Source organism: Phalacrocorax carbo, chromosome 6, assembly GCF_963921805.1.
Source record: "Phalacrocorax carbo chromosome 6, bPhaCar2.1, whole genome shotgun sequence".
NCBI classification, from domain to species: Eukaryota; Metazoa; Chordata; class Aves; order Suliformes; family Phalacrocoracidae; genus Phalacrocorax; species Phalacrocorax carbo.
This window is the reverse complement of record NC_087518.1, coordinates 33,860,108-33,879,822: the sequence shown is the minus strand read 5'-3', so window position 1 is coordinate 33,879,822 and position 19,715 is coordinate 33,860,108. Positions and strand designations below refer to the sequence as shown.

Below are 19,715 nucleotides of genomic sequence, written 5' to 3'. Positions count from 1 at the left end.
ACCAGCATCAATAACACACAGCATTAGGATCCCCAAGGCTATGAGTTCAGCAGGGCCAGACACAGGCTTCGGGGCTCTCCTGCAGCTGCTCAGGGATCATTGTGCTGGGCAGATGGGAGGCAGGCTGTGCCATTTGCCCCACAGCCAGGGAACAGGCCCTAACCTGCTTTATGTACTAGGAGAGATGAGCTGCATGAGCCTGAGGCCCCACAGGCTCCCAGGCTGAGTGTGCAAGTGGAAATGAAGAGGGTGCAAATGGAGCGAGCCCCCCCAGACCACGCATGGTGCAGGGTGGGGTTGGAGGGTGCTTTCTGCCTCCCTGATGGGTTCATGCTTTCCTCTGCCACAGGATGGGGGAATGGGACACACACACCCCAGCAAAGCATGCCTTATTTAAACCGTGCTCACCAGCACCACCCCAGCTTGCTAAGCGAACCCACAGCAGAGGGAAAAGTAGCTGCTGTTGCCCGCGGGCAGCACAGCACCAGGCCATGAGTGGGTCAAGGGGAGAGGGAAGAGAACACCCAGCTTGCCCCAGGCCCTCACCTCTCAAATTTATTTTCTCATTAACATGTAATACGGTTTTATTGTCTCAAACAATGTCTGTTTTCGATCAGTTCCTTTATCCCAGACCATGCCGCGCAGAGAGACCAAGGAGGCCAGATGGTTCATGTTGCAGGAGTCTTCCCGCTCTTCTCTGCCCGCCCCCTAATTCCTTACAAATTCCTGGAATGCCTGCGCCCCTGAAAACCAGCCCCAGGCAGGGCAGAGCCAGCCATGGGTCTCAGAAACAGGGGCTGGGGGCCCTCTCTGGCATCTCCTCCTCACCACCAGCAGCTCACACAGGGCAGGTCCCTGGCCATGAGCAGCAGCTCCTGGCTGTCGTCTCCTTCACGGGATTGCCGGCAAGCAGTTTGCACACACAATGGTAGACCTGCAGGCCCCCTCCTCCTTCACCCACAGCTGGGGGGGGCTCCTCTGCTTTGGGAGAGATGTGCAGAGCCCAGAACCCACCATCCTAGGCCCAAGAGCGCTGCCAGCACTGGGGCTGCAAGGTGGCGGGGAGGGTGTCTGTCCATAATCCCCGCCACGTGCCCAAGGCCACCAGACCCCACTGCACTGCTCACAGCTCCAGCTTTCACTCATGCCTCACAGTGTTAATCCCCACACCAGCAGCTGGACAGAGAGGCTCACTAAGCCCTTTCCAAAATCCAGGGGCCGATCTGAGCCTCGGCCAAATCAAAGGGAAGGCTCCCACTGACTTCAAGTGGCCTGCCTCCCCCTGCCTTGTGCCAGCTATCCAGATGAGGGAACAGGGGCATGCACCCCAGCAAAGCATGTCTTGCTTAAACCATGCTCGCCAGCACCACTCCAGCTCACCAAGCAAACCCACAGAAGAGGGAAAAGTAGCTGCTGCTGCCCACAGGCAGCACAGCACCAGGCCATGAGTGAGCTGAGGGGAGAGGGAAGAGAACACCCAGCTTGCCCCAGGCCAAGCCAGGCAGCTTGGGGTGGCTTCAGCCCACCCAACACACATCCCAGAGGTCCAGCAAGGCCCACACTCCCAGATATTCCTGCCATCTTCCCAGCACCCCTACAAGCACCTTCCTTATCTACGGAGGGGGCTACTCTTGCAGGGAGGTAGCCCACCAACCCCAGGAAGGTACACTGCTGAGCACAACAGAGCAGCAGGGGGGGAAAATAAGGGGCACCAAAAGCGATTGTTCAGCCTGGAAGAAGGCCAGGAAGCTTGTGTTCACACCCTTAAATTCAGGAGAACTGCCATGACAGCACAGATAATCCCATCTGGGAAAAAGCTGAGTCTGGTGAAAAAGATGGCACGGTCTCCGAGGCATTCAAGTACCACATGGCACAGCTAGGCCATGGGTCATCCCAAACCAGGTCCCAGAGTCTCTCTGATCCTGCAAAACCTTGTCCTGTCTCCCAAGAACTCCATACAAGCCATGTTTTGCCTGGGTTCCTGCTCTGTGGCAGCTGCTGCCCAGGAAAATTCTCTGCCAGGAAAGGGCTGAAGGGGACGCCCAGCCTGCAGCACCCCGGGGCCAGCAGCCACTCTCCAGAGCTTGGCTGCAAAAACACTGCACGGGCTCCTCAGAGACCTGCCGAGCAGACGGCTATCTTATCCCAGTTCGATTGAATTTTCATGAGGATGACACAAGACAGCCCCACTGCCAAGTTTCCACAGCTCTTCCAGAGAGGAGGGGTGCCAGAGCCAGAGAGGCACCTCCAAAATCTCACTCACACACAACGAGGACACCTTCCTTTTTCTCCATCACTTTCTTTTATCAGCCACTCAACTCATTTTACCGAGCCCTACACCAAACCTGGCTCCACCCGGAACAACTCCAGGGCACACAGTTAAAGCCCTGCCAAGTTCTGAGCGATTAAAAAAGAAAAACACACACAAAAAAAGAAGGGGGGTGGGAGGCTTATAGCAGGAAGATTTATACCTCTAGGATCATGCTGTCTTCTCCAACACCCTTCCGACACCTGGCCCATGAGTACCAAGTGCTTGCAGTGGAAGAAGCTGTTCTTGCCATATCATGGTTAGATGCTGAAGAGGCAAAGCAGCAGAAGCTAAAGGGATCTGAGATGTTTGGTTTTCACCCAAGAAGCCCATATGCAGAAGAAAAGCTGCTTTGGGACAGAATTGAGGGGTCTGGGGAATCCTCAGACCCCAGGCCAGAAATAGCCAGGAAGGGTGACAAGTAAGGGATGTTCCTTTGGTATGGTAGAATAAGAGGGCTGGAAATAAGTGACAATGGGGGGCATGCAAGCATTCTGGTTATTTTTCACTCTGTAGCAGAGAAAATATCACCTGCCACCTTTCGGCATTCCCAGCACTCAACTTTGGCTCCATCCAGCAAGAAAAAACCCAGCAGGAAAGAGCGAGCGAGCTGAAACCTGATCCCCTGAAAGGCCGGACTCGGTGTCTGGCTTTTCTTACCGGCTTGGCCGACCTGTACGTGCCAGGCTGGGAAGGCGTAATGGTTCCACCGACAGAACTTCATTAACTTTTTATACACTCGGCCACTAATTTATAATCATTAGCGGACAAACAGCCAACAATTACACAAGCAGCACGTTAAGAAGGGAGGGAGAGAGCTTGAAGGAGCAGTGATGGAAACATACTCGTGGTTAGGAAGGAACAGGGACGGCACGTTCCCCGTCCTGGGGCTGGCATGTGACAGGGGTGTCCTCTCCCAAGATTTACTGGCACACTGTTTTACCAAGTGTAATTAAGGCATCAGGCAGCAGAAAGGCAAAAGGCACAGGTGAGCATGGGGAGGGAGAAATCTAACAAACCCTTTTGTTTCCAACACAAAAAAAAAAAAAGACGGGAAGAGGAAGAGCATGCATATTCCACAGTTCTAACTCCTGGGGCAGGCAAGGCCCCTGTTCGCAGGAGAATAGGAAACTGCACACATAAACAGCACAAAAATCACCCTGATTTAATGAAGTCTTCAGACATAGGTCATGTAACCCCAGTGCCCTTCCACGCAGCAGCTCTCCTCCAGCTGGAGGTGGCTCTGTGCGGGAGGCAGGAGATAGTGTTGCAATGTGCAGCCCTGGCACCATGGGTGAGCAACATCTGCAAATACACAAATCCTGAGGATAGAGATGTTAAAGTGGGGAAAGATTTCAAACACCTCTGAGATGATCAGCAGGCTCTGTTCCCCAGAAGAAAACTTAAAACTAAGTCTATCAGTACTCCTGCCTAATATCCCACCTGGTCCCTACCAGTAAAGGTGTGGGACTCGCATCACCCAGCCAGACGCTCGCTGAATAGCACTAGGCCGCAGGCAGAGGACAACAGGCAGGCCTCCCTTCTCTGCAATAACCCAAGCTGCTTTAATCACAAAAAGAGCAGAAAGATCTGCAGATGCAGATGTCCCCACCACACAGGCAAGCCAGCAAAGAAGCAGTGACCTGACCAGCATCACTCAACAACACGTTGTGCCCAGAAACCAAACCTACACCGCTTTTGGCTCCTGCACAAGGGCCGAGCCTGCTCTCCTGCCCCACTCTAGGCAGGCCAGACAGTCCTTTTTCAAGATACAAGCTTCCTGCTAAAAAGGTCTAATGAACACTGCATGCACCCTGCAAAACCTCTGCTCAGGCACCTCAAAGCAGCCAGCGCAGCTCAGCAAAGCACCCACTGCCTCTGATCACAAGAAAGGAAAACTCCTTTCTAGAACTCCATGCAGCAAGGGGGGAAGAGCAGCACCCAGCTTTGAAAGCTGAGCAGCACCCCTCGAGAAAGGCAATCGAAGCAGGTAGCTGGGCCCGACCCACCCAACTCCCCTCCAAAGCAAGAGGGGGAAGCTTGCAGTGAGCAACACAGCCTGTGCACAGGACCTGCCATGCCTTGCAAGCCACAGCATGCAGAGGGCAGGTAGGCAGAGCCCCATGCTCTGAGCACAAAATCCTGGGCGTGCTTGCAGCTGGAAAAAGCCATCACAGCCCTCCAGCTCCACCCGCTCCCCCTCCTGCTCCCCGCAGCAGAGGCATGCAGAAAGGCTCCCAAGCCGCTTTTGCTTACAGCAAAGCCTTTTCCTGTGCACCCTTATGTTTGCAAGCAGCAAAGTGCAGGTGTAATGCATGTAGACTCTTCATCATATCAACTTCAGGCCAGAGGGAGAATGCCTGAGTTTACTGGGGACTAAACCCAAATTTCTCACGCGACAAGCTCCCTTCCCTCTCTAGCAGCTTAATAACCCTCCAGCATCCACGTAGGAAAATAACAAAACCAACACTCCACCTAGAAGCGCTGCTCTCAAGGCAATTCAGGGGATCAAGCAGTAAAGGTAATTTAGATGTAAATTCAGACCACTCATCGTGCCTGGGATAGCCCAGCAACTCCACCCACCTGCAAGATAATGGTGCTCATTTACACTGGACCAAGCTTTTAGGAAAACCTTTACCTGATCTGCTAAAAACATTGAGCGTGTTGTTTAGATTATTTTCCTGTGGCTGTTCAATATCCATAGTGGCACAAAACCCTCATTCCATGCATCTAAAAAAACCAGTGGGGGAAAAAACACTACATATGATAAACCATTATGCAGTCTAAATGGGGTAACACCGTGTGACTGCAAGCACAGATGGAATGGCAGGATACGCATAGAGGGGAGAACTGGAGGTTGTTCCTGCAAACTTCACTTTGGCATTCCTGCCTTTCCGTAACTTCCAAACAGAATTACCCAAATACCTGGTCTTTCAGGAAATTTTTTTAGCATCACTCGAGAGCAGGATTTGCCATTAAGATATTTATAATGTAAAACTGAAGTGAAATTTCAGACAAATACTCTTAAAAAAGGCGAAGGCTTAATTTCAAAAATGTAAATATGAGATGCTTCCATCTTTTTTTATACCTCCCAACGCAAAAGTAAGAGAGCCTTCTTTACTGAAAGATGTTAGGAAATTGAGCTGCACAAATTTGTACAATGTTTGTCAACCCAAATATACATTATTATTCTTTTTCTTCTTGAGACCTTTTAATCTGAATGAGGGGAAAAGAGACCTGACCTTGTTTACAGGCAGGAAGAAGATGCCAATGCCTCTCAAGCCCACAAACAACCACTGGTCCATACCCCATCTCTCAGGGATGTGGCACAGCATCTGCATTGGGCAAGAGGGAGGAGGGAGCATCTCCCACCAGATCCAGGTCAGCATCCAGTCCAGGGTCTCTGCAGTGGTGGCACTGGTAGGATACCAGTGCCAAACTTTGCACAGGAATTAATAAGCATTACCCTTACAAGCCCTCTGCCCCTCCACTACCTTGCCTACATAACCCAGGAGGGCAGGAAGACCTCGGGATGGGGTGACATCGAGCTGGTAGGAGATGCCAGCATTTGGGAACCCTTGCCAAAGAAGATATTAAAAGCGCCTGAGCTCTAAAGAGGAGGAGGGAAGAAGTTACTACAGCCACCTGCTAAGTCCAGTTAGGCTCACAAGCAACAGACCCCAATGTTTTTTGGGAGAAATGAAAAGATATCTGGGCTCATCCAGCCCTAAGGATGCCTGCACAGGGTGGGAGGTGAGCACAGGGACTGCCAGTGCTCCTGGGGCAGAACCCTCACCACCCCAAGCAAGGAGGCAAGCTGAGCGAAGGGAGCTCAGCAGCGTCCTTTGCATCGCTAAAGCATCAGTGGCATCATGTTGTGCCATGGGGGGCTCTCCTGGAAGGGCCTTCGCACAGAGCCAGGGATGCTCCCCTCCCCACGCATTTGGGAACGCTCCTTTCCAGCTTTCGGCACTCCATTATCCAAAGACTCCGGCAAATGAGGCAAGACCAGCAGCAACACAACTTGACTCGACACCTCCCCGCTAAGGGGCCAGCCCCATCCACCTCTGGCTTCCCAACGAGCTGCAGGAAAGGGAAAGGAGGAGGGGGGGTTGGCAGAGAGCACCCCGCTGCCACAGCCAGCCCCACACAAAGCTCAGCCAAAGCCTTCCCTGGGGAGCGGGGGCTGCACAGCCAGCACCCCTGTGTGCAACCCCCCCTCCTCACCACCACCCCTTCCCTCTCACTAAACTCGCTCCCAGTCCCGTCCTCCCAAACAATCTCGCCGCGGGCTGCTTTTGTAAGCCTCCAGCCCCAAAAGAAAAATGATGGGTTTGAACTCTTAACCCCGCCCCAGAAAAAGGCTGGAATTAAAAGGGGTTTATGACTAAGTATGCAGATGGGAATACTGTAATAACAACAGGCAAAATGTTTGCCCAGCAGTTCTGGGCTGGTTTCGGAGGGAGGGAGAGCAGGGACGGGGTGGCTTCTGGCCGGAGAATGACGGCACGGAGAAAGAATTTGGCGGCTGAGAGGGAAGGGAGGTTGCTGATAAATGCTGGGGCAGAGGCGGGGAGGGGGGCCGGGACCCGAATGCAGCATCGCTGGCACTTCAGGGAGGCTGGCTGCAGCGCTGCAGGTTTCTGGCTGACTGACAAAGGCACTGCCACAGAGGAGGCAAGCAGGGGTAGGGGGAGACAGCACAAGAGATCGGCTCTGGGGCCTGCTCCACACACACCACACATTTTGCAGGACACTGTTGTGCTTGATGAGTCTGGGATGTATGATAGGGACCACATCAAGGCAGAAAGTAAATCCCCCCACACCCCAAATCCCTTCTGATGGGGAGGACCCATGCACACAGGCTCCTGTCAAGGGGAGCCCACAGCTGCAAACACGCAGGTAATTTTCACCAGACCTGGGTCTCCAGTTCTGCTGAAAAGGTGGTAAAAAAAGCAGCGCCTAAGTCACCTGGAAAGGCTTTTGAGGACATCACCTTCCCCTTCTAGCAACAGGCTGCACCGAGGCCCCACAAGTGGGAGGCTCAGGCTGGGGGAGACCCTAACCTCAGCTGCTGCCCCAGAGCAGTGCACCCTGCCACTCGCTTAACCCTTCTGCAAGAGGGGAGAGCGCAGTTTCTCCACCACCCAGTCCTGCACAAGGCTGCTCCCACTCCTTTGCTCCTCCAGCCAGGTGAGGCACCTCAACAGCTCCCTGTCTCACAACAAGGAGCCACACCAACACTGCTCATAGTCCAAAAACGCCTCCCGCCACTGTACCAAGCCAGGGTGTCCATGGGCACCCAGTCTAGAGGAAGTGTTTGCTACATAGCTCACTGGGAATGAAAGTCCCTGATCCTATCAAACCACGAACGTCCTGTTCTCTTAAGCTCTCCACTAGGTACCTGCAAGCTTAATACAAGATACAAACCGCTTGCGCATCATCACACATGCCTTGGCAGCCACAGGCCAGAGAGCCACCAAAACACCCTAATCTTGCATGTCACCAGGACCCATGGGAGATAAATTTCATGTGCGGCACATGGAAACAAGCCACAAAAACACAGACCTCCCCAAGCACCCAGAGAAGCCACAATATTGAACTCTTTGAGTGATGCTCCTGCCACAAGCAGAGACTTTCCCCCTGCACTTGCTGGGCGCAGCCTGGCCTGATGCAACAGCAGCCCTTTGCCAAACCAAGCACCTCACAGGGGTATGAGGTTGGGATGGGAACACGCCCCAGCTGCTTCCCTAAAGGGGTGAGGAGGTAAAGCTGCGTGCAAAAAATTCACAGAACAGGCAAGTCAGGAACTCCGGGAGACTTCCCAGATTGCAATGAGGGGGATTTCCAAGCGTGTCTCACACCCACCTTTGCTCAATAGGGACATCAGGTTTGCAGCGTCAAGGCATGGAGTTTTGACTCAGCTTTGGTCTCCTCCTGCGACGAAGTGCATTTACCCAAGACAGGGAGAGCTGGAAGGAGCCTGTGGTTCACCCAATCCTCCTCCAGGTCCAATCTGTTGCATTTATGAACAGAAACACAGCAGCCCTACAGCAACCAAGGGAGAGGCAAGTGGACACCCCAAACTACCTCCCCTACAGCACCCAGTACTGCTGCTACCAGCAACACAAGGGACAGGTTAAAAACAAAGCCATCAACCTTGCTCCTCCGAACAAGCGAGATCTTTATTTTGCCTCGCAATCAATTTAGAGACTGTCTGCAGGGTCAGGAAAGACGGTCCCTAGCAAAGGGACCATGCATTACAAAGCGTGATGGGGAGATCCAGGCTCTGCTCCCTTCCAGCACCACCCGCTGCAGCAGCCAGCAGAAGACGCATGCTACACAAATGCACAGCTCTTCACAGCCGCTGCTCTGCAATGGCACGGCAGCGAGAGCCAACATGCCGGGAGGCCCTCAGATCAGGTAATAGAGGGTGTAGGAGACTTGTGGGATGATTCCTGTGAGTCAGAAGAGCTGGCCAGGGCCCAGATCAGCAAGCTCTGCAAAATCAGCAAATAAGAGAAGGTAAAACCTGGACCTCCCCAGCCCCTTCCTGCTGCCTTCAAGATGACCCCTAAAAGCACCCCTGGCAGCCAGCAGCACGGTATTAATGAGAACAGCCAGGGATGCTGCAGCAAGGGCTGGGGACAGAGGCTCAGCCTGCTGTGCCTTGGGGTGAGCTGAGCACCCCAGCTTCCTGCTCAGTCCTGGGACTCACTAAGCAAGTTGGTTTCACTTCTGCCAACAGAGGAAACATCGCTTTTGCTCATTTAAGCTGTGAGCAGTCTCTCTCCACATGCAGACTGAACCCAAGAGATCCTCCTCTCACCCACAGCTTCCAGGGTACTTTCCAGGATTTAAGGACTAAACAGAAAAGGACTTGCAAAGAAGCATTTATGACAGCAACGTTTCCCCCCCCCCGCTCAATCATATATTGTGCCTTGAAATCCAGGCATGGAGTTTGTCTACACAAGAGATATCCACATCTCCCTGCCGATAGGGTGGCCCTGGAAGCCCCCAGCACCGCCTCGCATCGCATCTCTGGAGCTTGCTCCAGAGACTTTAACAGGTAATATGTTATAGGAGGCTGCAGCCACTTGTCTGCACCAGGAGGATCCCCTTCAGAGACCAAGGGGAAGGTCCTTGCTTTCCACAGACGTGAGGCATTCAGTCATGAGAAGATCCAGGACTGGAATGGACCCCTGGCCCAGCACATCTCTGCAGGATCACAACACCTCTTGAGGAACAGCTCTTAGCAAAGGGTCACTATACATTTTGTGGAGAACTCCTCTGCCTGGATGCTTCTGAGATCCTTACTCTCCAACCTCTGCCAAACTTGGTGCTACAGCCAACCCAGCTTCCATAAAAGCCCCCACAAAATCTCTGCCATGAGGCGCTGCCATCCTTTCCTCATCTGGGACTTCCAGACATTTAGATGTCATTATTTTTCATTAAAAAAAGAAAGAAGGTGAATGGTGGGGAGGACATCTGGAAGATGTATAAATACCCGTCAGAAGTCATCCCAATTCTGACAGCTAAATGAGTTAGACAAGTACTAAGGAATGAACAGGCTAAATTGTTCTTTTCCCTTTCCTGACAGGCTGAACCAAGTCTCCTGAGTGCCCTGAATGCCAGCTTGGGAAACACTCCCTTCCCAGCTTTTGGTAGCAGCAAGCCCAACCCAGGTAGCTGCCCAGTTAAACCAGCCTGTGCATGCTGCCTGCTGGCACAGGGAGGGCTCTCACATTAAACCCTGCTCCCCTGCACCCTCAGTGTGGTACCACCCACTGCCCAGAAGGGAGCCCTGAAGCTGGGCAAGATGGAAGACCAAGCCAAGACCAGACCAAGCCACCTTTCTTGGTGAGATGGAAGACCAAGCCAGAGCAATGCAGCCCTTATAAACAGATGGGGACTGGGACTGTGCACCCCCACTTCCCTACGACAAAGCCTCCAGCAGAGAGGTGATACAGGCAGACCAGCAGCCTCCATCCCTCCGATCTGTAATGGCCTATAGCCCCTTCCTTCCCCTGCTCCCGACGGGAGGCACACCCAGTGCTAAACATTGAGGCTAACTCCATCCGGTCCTTCTTCCCTACATCTATTGTCACTAAAAATTTATCCGGTTTCTGCCAAAAAAAAAAATGTTGCACCTCCCCCTCTGCCCTTCAAAGTAAAAGCAGCTCTGCTCTTCACCCAGGGTGGGGGAGAAGAGTTTAAACATGAGCTCCCCGTCTACCCAGCACTGCTCCACTCCACCTCCTCCTCCAAGGACTTTCACACAGCCCTGTCCCGTCAGCCTGTCTGTGGCATTTGATTCCTGTCTGTCACTAAGTGATGAGGACAAAGGGTGAGGAGTCAGGAAAAGGTCTGAGCTACTTTGTTCATCGTCTGGATACGAACTTTGGATGAACTCCGTGGGGAAAGAGAAAAGCTGCATGGAGCAGGACGCACGGTGCATAGCACTCTCTCTCCTCCAACAAAAAAAAAAGGGAGGCTTGAACAAGGGGAAGGGGTGGGAGGGAAAGGGAGAGGAGAGCATTCCCCATCCCCATGGCGGCAGGCAGTCCTGAGAGCTCCCTGCTCCGAGGAGACAGAAGGATATTCAAACCGCCTTCCCAGGAGGCATGTTCAATAAAGCAGGATGCCAACGCAGCCTTTTCTCAAACAAATCTGTTAGCAGCGGGCCAGGGGCCAGCCACAAGGGCTTGCTTTTTAAAGCAACCAAATGGGAATTTCCTAATAAAATAAAATTTTTGTAAAAAGCCTCACCGTGGCACAGTTAAAGGGAAGCTTGCTGGCAGCAAGTAGTATCTTACACACAGACCTCTCTGGGAGTACGGGAAGATGAAATACAGCACAGGACAGGGACCTTTGTGGTGCATCCAGGGCACCAAAGCACCTGTGTCCTCTCCAGCCCCCCATGCACCCACCTGCATGAGCTGGGGGAGGCAAATTGCCTCAGTGTGGTTACATACTGGGGGTGAAGGTTTACAACCATGATTTCTGCCATGCCGAACAAGGGAGGAGGCTCACCCTAGGCTGCAACGGAAGCAATTTCCCTTGTGCCGACCTCAGGGACTTTGGAAAAGCCACCACAGGGCACGCTCAGCTCCTTTGCTTCACTCTGCTTTTCAGAGCAAAGCCAAACCAGTTTGCAACTGGAAAGCCTTGTGGTAGCCTTTCAAACATTTAATTAAATCAGCCCCTCCTGGGCAGCAAAGCCACCACAAACTTTCTCCCGAATGGCTCTTGCCAAGTAGCTAAGATGCCTGCACTGGGATCGGGCACAGCCTCCATCAAGGATTATCGGCAAAGCCCATGCATGAGATGTGCCAGGCCACAGAGGAAAATTAGTACAATTGTACATGTAATTCTGCAGCATTCACAAGAGACCTGCTGAGCACGTCCCACACAAACCACCCCACCACACTGTACAACCATCATCCACTGAACACAGGATGGGACTCACAGGCCCATGGGCTGGCTGGGAACACAGCTGTGTCTCTGCCACCTTGAAAGTCTCTGCCTGAGGCATGAGCAGTTGGAAATCCAAGGGTCATACTGGAGGCTGTTCAGCACCAGCCTTCCCAGCATTTCCCAGCAGAGTGGGTGAACTTACTCTCCAGGATGGGGAATCCTACTTAAGACAGAGATTAAGTGGGTTTCAAAACCAAAGAGAGCACCTGAAAGTAATCCACTAGGACATGCTGGAAGTTACCCCAGATTCCTTGTCTCTCTACTAGCCATCAGCAAATAAAAAAACAACTCTACAAGAAAGCTTTGCCTGGGACATCACCACAAAAACCATGTGCAGCAGAGCAGCCCAGCCACAGAAGGCACTGGCAAGACCTCCCCAACCAAGCACACAGCAGCAGGCAGGGCACATGTTCCTCTTCAAGGTGGGAAAAACTTCATTCCTTGTGTGGTGTGCAGCACAGGACACGAGAGCTACAGAGATGGTCATGGGAACCACTAATCCCAGCTCCAGACTGGCCTCTCTTCTTGGAAAGGTGAGTACTCACCACCAAGACCCTTGGAAGTGGAAGGGATCAAAGACTTAGCTTTACTGACCCACAGCTACACATGGCCTCAGTCCTCCCAGGACCCACCAGCTGTGCACAGAGACAATGACCAGGGAGAAGAGAGGGAGGAAGGGGAAAGCAGCTCATTTCTGCAGGGAAACAACCCATCTGCAGAAGCCAGGAACACAGGGTCCTCCCTTTCAGCCACCAGCTACCACAGAGTCCTGGAGGAGTGCATGTCAGGAGGTAACTTGAGCATCTCAGAGGCACTGCCCAAGACCTCCAACAGAGAAACTTTGATCTTCTCCAAGCATGGCCAGGCCCTGGGGACTGCCTCTGAATTACACAGTGAAGTATGCCAGGACAAACCAACCATGCAGACAAAACCTCAGCCCATTTGGAGTTTTCTCCACCACTCACTCAAGGAAGTCCAAAAAGCTCCTCTGGCAGCAGGAGGGACCTGTCTCCAGCAGCCCAGCAGAGGCAGCCTGTCTTGAGGCAACAGGCTCTCCCGACAGGGAGAACCAGAAAGAGGAAGGGGAAAAAAAAAATGGACAAGATGTCAGCTGGATTGGCCAGTAATCCCATCTGCAGAAGGTGAGAGCTCAGTGAGGAAATGCTGGTGCTGCTGGATCCAGGGCTATTTTGAGAACAGCCAGTCAGAGGAACAGAGGGAAAAAAAGACTGGGGGAAGAAAGGTAAAAGAAAACAAATCTGCTTTATTATTGCCTGAAGCTCAAGGAGACTGATTAAAGCGAACAGCCCCCCTGCCCCTTCCAAAGAGTTGTCTCGTCTGCTTCCTAAATCTGATTCCCATTTGTCTCTATATGGTTCTCATTTGGTCTTCATTTAGGTCTCCTCCACACTCCTCACTTAGGAGAGCCCTCTGGAGAACAGCAGGGCCAGGCTTACCCCCAGGGAGCCCACAAGGACAATCATTGACCAGGGTCAGACCCAGCACCAGTGCCTGCACAGAGGAAGATGTGGCAGGAGGAAGGCAGCAGGCTGCTGAATGCATGCGATGGCCAAGAGGCCAAGGAGATCCTTGGAAAGATCTGCACAAAGGAGGAGAGCATCACCACCCAAGGGTGCTGACAGGAGTCCAGGGCAGCAGACCCAGCATCCCCCAAAGGACAAAAACAATAAAACAGTGAAAGGGACTGGAGACCCACCACACACCCCAGGGACTCCCAGGTTCTGTGCAAGCAGTTTCCTTCTTTATCAGCAGGCAGCCTTCTGATTGAACAGGAGCTTAAAAATTATCCTAATGGAGCTCCTTTCAAACACAAACCACAGGGACCTCTCCTGCTTGCATGGCTCCTTTCTCAGTTGCAGCCTATGTACAATGAAGCAGGTCCATCCACCCCCTTGCCTGCAGTCATGTGTCTTGGCACACAGGACCAGCATGCACTCAGCTCCTGACCGGGCACTAGGGAAATGACTTTTCCAAAGCCTAACCAAATGTAGATTCAGAATGGTAGGGGTTGGAAGGGACCTCTGGAGATCATCTTGTCCAACCCCCCTGCTTGAGCAGGTACATGGCAGAAAAAGGGAAATAAAAATCTGTTCTTCCACCCACATGGACTTTGCCACCTGCCTTGGCAGCATGGAAAAGACCGGGGACTTCCCCTACCACCAACCCTCACTGTGTCATATCTCCTTCCATATTCTTGTAGGTTTTTCATGGTAAATGATCCATGTTTACCCTTGGAATAGTCTCCCTAAACCTCCAGCCATGCCATTGTGCTGCTGCACATGTCCTACCGCCAAGAGTCCACAGGCCAGGGCCCCACAGCTTTCTAGAACTGGATGCAGAAGAGCCATTTCCAAGGAGAAATCCGCTCCCCCCAGGCTGTATGACTCCTGGGCACACACTGCAAACCTATCCAAATGGAAATACAAAACCCCTTGCCACAATAAAAACCAACCAAGCACCCACTGCCTAACCAATCTGCCTACCACAAGAGGAAATTGAGCAGGGTCTGAGCTGTCCACAGCCAGGGCCATCCCTGCATCCACCCAACGTCAGTGCAAGCTCCAGATGGCTGCACAGGTACCATTACCCTACATCACATCAGTTTTCCCCTCCTGCTTGCTGCCTAGGTAGAGGACACAATGCTGATCAGCCATTCTCCCTGCTCCCTCCTGCCCATAAGAAAAGCAGAGACCCCTGACCTTCTCCACTGCATCCCCCCCAGCCCCTCTGCAGCTTAAGCAGCCCAGGTGCGCAAATGTTACCCAATGCCCTCGCCAAGCAGAAAGTAAATTCCACCCAACGGGGGAAATGCCAGCAGCAGTCAGACCCCGGGATGTGCAAATAGCAGCCGAGGACCTTCGGGAAAAGAACAGCCTGGGCCCAGGCGCTCCTACTGATAATCCTTCTCAGGACACCCCCTTCAGAAGCTCCAGTGGCAGAGGAAGGATGTTAATTTGACTATTTGAGGGAGTGTAAAAAAAAGCCAGCTAAACTAACATTTATTATTGTGCTAAATGACCTTTTCAGCCGCTTGGGGACAGAATTGCACTGGGGCTTCAGAGCGAGCTACAGCGGGCGCTGCTTGGTCCCTTCTCCCATGCACAATGTTTTGTGCCTCCAGATGCATTTACGGGGCTCCATATCCTCCTAGCCAACTCTGCCCACCCAGTGACAAATGAGAAACAGCCTCTTTAGAAAATTTTACATGAAATAGGAAGGAAGAAGCAGTCTGCTAAGAGCTTGCTGAGCAAAGCGCTTCAGACTGCTTCATTTCACATCGCCGAAAGCGTAAATCAGGGAATTGCTCCTCGGGTTTTTCTCCATTAGCGAAGGATATTGCAACTCTCCTTCCCACCACCAATACCGATCAACACTTCACATCTGCTGACCAGATCTAACAGCCAGGATTTTCCGGGGGAATAATACATTTGCCGAAAACACCATTCCTGCCACCTGCTCCCCCCAGACACACAACTGCACCGAGAGCAGGGCCGCGGCAGGCTCTCAGCAGGCACATGCACAGCACAGTGCGGCAGGCAGAAGCGTGACAAATTCAGATCAGAAATAAATAGGTGGCTCCTTGCAAAGCAAGGGTCACAGACCCTTCAAAACACCACCTCCACCAGGGTGGTGAAGCACGTCCTACTGCCTGCAACTTTCATACACAAGGCCAAACACCCTTCTGCAAAGCACAAGCTTCACACAAAATGTACCACGGAGGCTGTGTCCTGTGCTATCCAGTCAGGATCGATGGCAGCAACTCCTTCCAACTCATTTCTTTTAGCCTGTGAACTGTGCCTTTTGTCTAGAGATTTGCAATAATCATATTATTGCAATAGTATGAATATTACAATAATTTGCAATAAAATTATTGCAATAATCATTTTGCACATAAACATGCCTCTCCACAACAAAAAAAGACTAAGTTAAAACCTTTTAACATTAGAGGCTTAGAGTTAAAAGCCAAATTCAAATCTTAAAGCCAGAGACCAATCCATCCACAGGCTCCAGATATTGGATCATTCTTAATATTTCACTAGAGAATCACTGCACAGGGAAGGAAAAGAAAAAAGGCAGCTGTGTATAAACAAGCAAAGGTACACCCACCAGCCACTTCAGTTTTGAAACACTAATGTTGAAATTAGAAATGCCTATTTTCTGAGACTTATGGGCATATTCACTTTCATTTTGGCTCCAGCCTTGTAAATATCAAATGTCAGAAGAACCAGTTGCACTGAATTGAGAGAGAAAAATCCCCGTGCTGCAGAGGTGTGTCTGGGATTGGGACCGCTGGAGTTGGGAATGGAGCAGCGACCGGCAACGAACACTTCACAACTGGAAGGGTATTTTTGCCAGTTAACCTGCCACAGCTAATTTTGTTAATCGGCATCACTCTGGAATTTGAAAATGTTATCCAACCAGGAGAGAAACTTGATTTTCCTCTTCTGATAACACGGCATTACAAAACGCTGCCTGTGAAATCAAAACTGGGATGTGGAAATGATGAACTGAGTTTCTGGGCTTGCACTTGGGTGAGAAACAAAAATCCGGCCGCCAGCATTTAGACAGGCTGATCCCACTTGTGAAGGCAGCTCCTCTTGTTTTTCACCAAGGCTGAAGTGAAATGGCAAAGTTATAATTTTAGATTAGTGTGGCTCCTCACAGCATTGGCTGTTCCAAGGGGTTTCAAATTATCAGTGTATTTACAAAAAAGAAAAGGGGGGGTGGGAAACTGCCCATCAGCTTAGGCCAAGTAAAAAAGCTATTTTGGGTAAGGTCTTCTCCTATAAATAAAAGGGTGGGTAGGGAGAGGACGGTGACAACGTACTGCTCGCTCAAGGTGTCAGAGGGGATTTCCACTATCCATGCTGGTGACCTCCACCGCTCCTCAGCAGGCACAGCAGCCTGGTGAGGCGGCTTCCCCCAGCAGCCATCCCCTCCATTGGGCTGCTGGTTCTCCTGCCGCCTCGCCTTTACCACCAGGAAAAGGAGCTGATAAAGGCAGGTTTCTGTTCTGGCTTAAAAAAAATAAAAATACAGGGGCAGGGCTCACAGACACAAGGCCAAGAGATTAAGCTCTTCAGTGCTTTTTTCTTTTTTTTCAAATTAACACAATAATTCCAGCCCAACCGATACCCCAGCAAGGGGAGAAAGTATCACCCGAGTCCCTCCTCAGCCCGGCTGCCAAACTGACAACACCATGTTTTAATGTATTCAGCCCACAGCCTCCTCACACCACAGCTTTCTGTAATTTATCCCTATACCGCCCGCCACCTTGTATTAAGTTGCTGGGGGACACGACACCTCTGAGACAGTTTTCAGCAGAAGCTGCTGACCACCCAGCCCGCAAAACCATAATTTTTGGTTTCAAACAGGGTTCCCAGCAGGTGGTCCCCAAAGGTGACATGGTGAGAGGAGGGATTTAATGGAAAACCCCTGATGTCAATGCTTCTTGAGCACATTGGGGAGGACACGCTCTGCAAAGCGCCACACAGCATCTATAAAAATCCAGTGCATCCAAAAGCAGGGGTACTCACACAGCCCAGGCTCTGGTGGAGGGTACAGCCTTGGCACCCAGTACCCACTGGCAGCATTGGGGTGCCATGTGTGACCCCAGGCTGGCAGTCCAGGGGCCACGGACCATTCACAAACAGCTCCTCCCACCACAGGGAACACTCACCAGTCCAGGATCATATCTGAGTAGATGTTTGGGGAAGGCAAAGGATGCAGATTAAGGTTGATTAGGTTATGGACAGCCCCATGGAAATAGGGCCATATTGATCCGGTCTGCAAACACCTGGCTGGGAATACACGCAGCCCCTGAGTATACAGAAGCTGCTGGAGATTATTAACCAGATCCATTGCTGTAAATCACATTACCTCTTTCCAAACCCCAACCCAGCACCAAGTCCCTCTGTGCTAGGCGCTGTACAGCATACGTCCTTGGAGCATAAGGGAGCATCTTTTTTCCCTGCCCAGCACCCAAAAACCCAAAGATTCAGCCCAAAAGCATGGAGCTCGACTGGGGTCGAGCCAGGGCTGCGCAGCCCACCTCACCCACAGCAACTCACAAAACAACGCACAGCACATGTTACCAGGAGGATGAAACTCACTATATAGAAAAACTGCCACAGGAATGCAAGGCAGGAATGAAAAAAAACTTCAAAAGGTGGAAAAAAGAAAATACCACAGCTTCAAACACAAACTCACCCCCTGCTCCCACTGCATACCTGGTATCTTGCACCAGCTGCAAACCACCCCTCAAGCGCACAGAGCAAATAGGACAGGCTCTCCTGCCTCCCAAAGCACCCCAACTCCAAGCACAGGGGAGAAAAAAAGTGGTAAAATGCTTCACAGCAGATTTCCAAAACATGAAACCCCTTGCAGAGCTTCATTAGGAGAGAAGGCAGCAGCTCCTGGATTAAAGGAAAAACTGGGGAACGAGGTGCTAAAGCAAAGGCAGAGGAAGAATCCTCTATTCCTCCCTTCTCCCTCCCAAAATCCACAGCTCTGATTCAGCAGAAGCACCAACAGCAGCATAGCCTAGAGTATCTCACTGCAAACGAAACAATTTACATTTAAACCACCACCCTACTCCCCTAAAGAATTGCTGCATGCAGTAATTTCCTTGGGGGGGGGGGGAAGCCATGATGAAATTGTCTCAGAGTTTCTCTGCATTTTGTTTACAGCTGCTGCCCTCAAACCCAGGGCTGGAACGCAGCGCGCGACACTGATAGCAGGAATAAATCTAGCATTTGAGATCGTTTAGAAAAGCACTGCTCACAGACAGCGCTCTGAGGGGGAAATCCCTTTGCAAGTCTCAAATAAGGGAACTTGAACCAGTTTTCCCTGGAGAAATTTAGGCCTGAAAGATCTTCCGAGTTTCTTGTTTGGAGCTACAAGGCCCAGTAACAAGATCTCTTTCCCTGGACTCACCCACAACACTTCAACTGTTGCCCACATAGAGAGGGGAGATGGACTGGAAAGAGACCCGTGGCAGCAGGGAAAGCACCCAACATTCACATAAGAGGATGCTCTGGTTAGCTGTTATTTATGCATGCATCTGGTTAATATAGATATTTTTCTGGCATGCATTAACTGAACATGAAGATTCCTTCTCCTCTGTGCCTTGTCCGGTGCTGTCAGCAGGCAGCATCTGAAGAGTGGGCTGCTGGCATGGCACCTCCCCTGCACCCTGCTTCCCCGGATACATGCACCCAACAGCCACCACTACCCAAAACCTGGGGAGGCTGGTGCAACCAAAGGCTGGGATACTTGGGAACATGCAGTTGCAGGCAGGAGGATGAGCTCATCCATCCCCCAGAGCAAACAGACAGGACAGGGAGCAATGGGACCCAGCAGACCCACCACAAGCATCCTCCCAGTCTGCTGTGATCACAGCAAACTTTATTCGACATCAGGCACACACAAAAAACAAGCCTTGAAACAAAACCAAACAGATTTGCTCCTGTACTCCCCAAATTGTGGGGAGTCCCTCGGGAGCAGTAACATCACGCCAGAGCCAGGCCTGGTTTCTCCGCTTTGCGGGCAGGGCAGGGGGGGAGGAGGTAGGAGAAAGAGCCCGCTGGCAGCCCATGCTTCCCACCTCCTCCCCTGGAGGATTGCAGGAGACCAATTTTGATTAAACTAATTAAGCCTGCTCCGTTCAAAGAGCTCCAACCACATGCTACCAGGGGAGAGGAAGAAAATATAAAATTAAAAAGGAAAAAGAAATCTCCCTGCAAGCACACTCCTCCAAAGCTATACATTCCTGGCAGATCCGTGATGGACAACACCACGCTAGAAAACGAAAGCCTGGAAAAAGGACTCACTGCAGTGACACAGGTCCAAATATGAACACCCTGCTCCTTCCAGACACAAGGACCTACTGGGACATGTCCCATTTCCC

The 19,715-nt window shown here is 51.6% G+C and overlaps 1 protein-coding gene across 2 annotated transcripts in view; it reads right to left on the bottom strand.

Moving 5' to 3' along the window:
- The window catches only part of PBX1 (PBX homeobox 1), a 134,767-nt gene that overhangs the window by 106,651 nt on the left and 8,401 nt on the right, over positions 1-19,715 (bottom strand). The window lies entirely within an intron of this gene.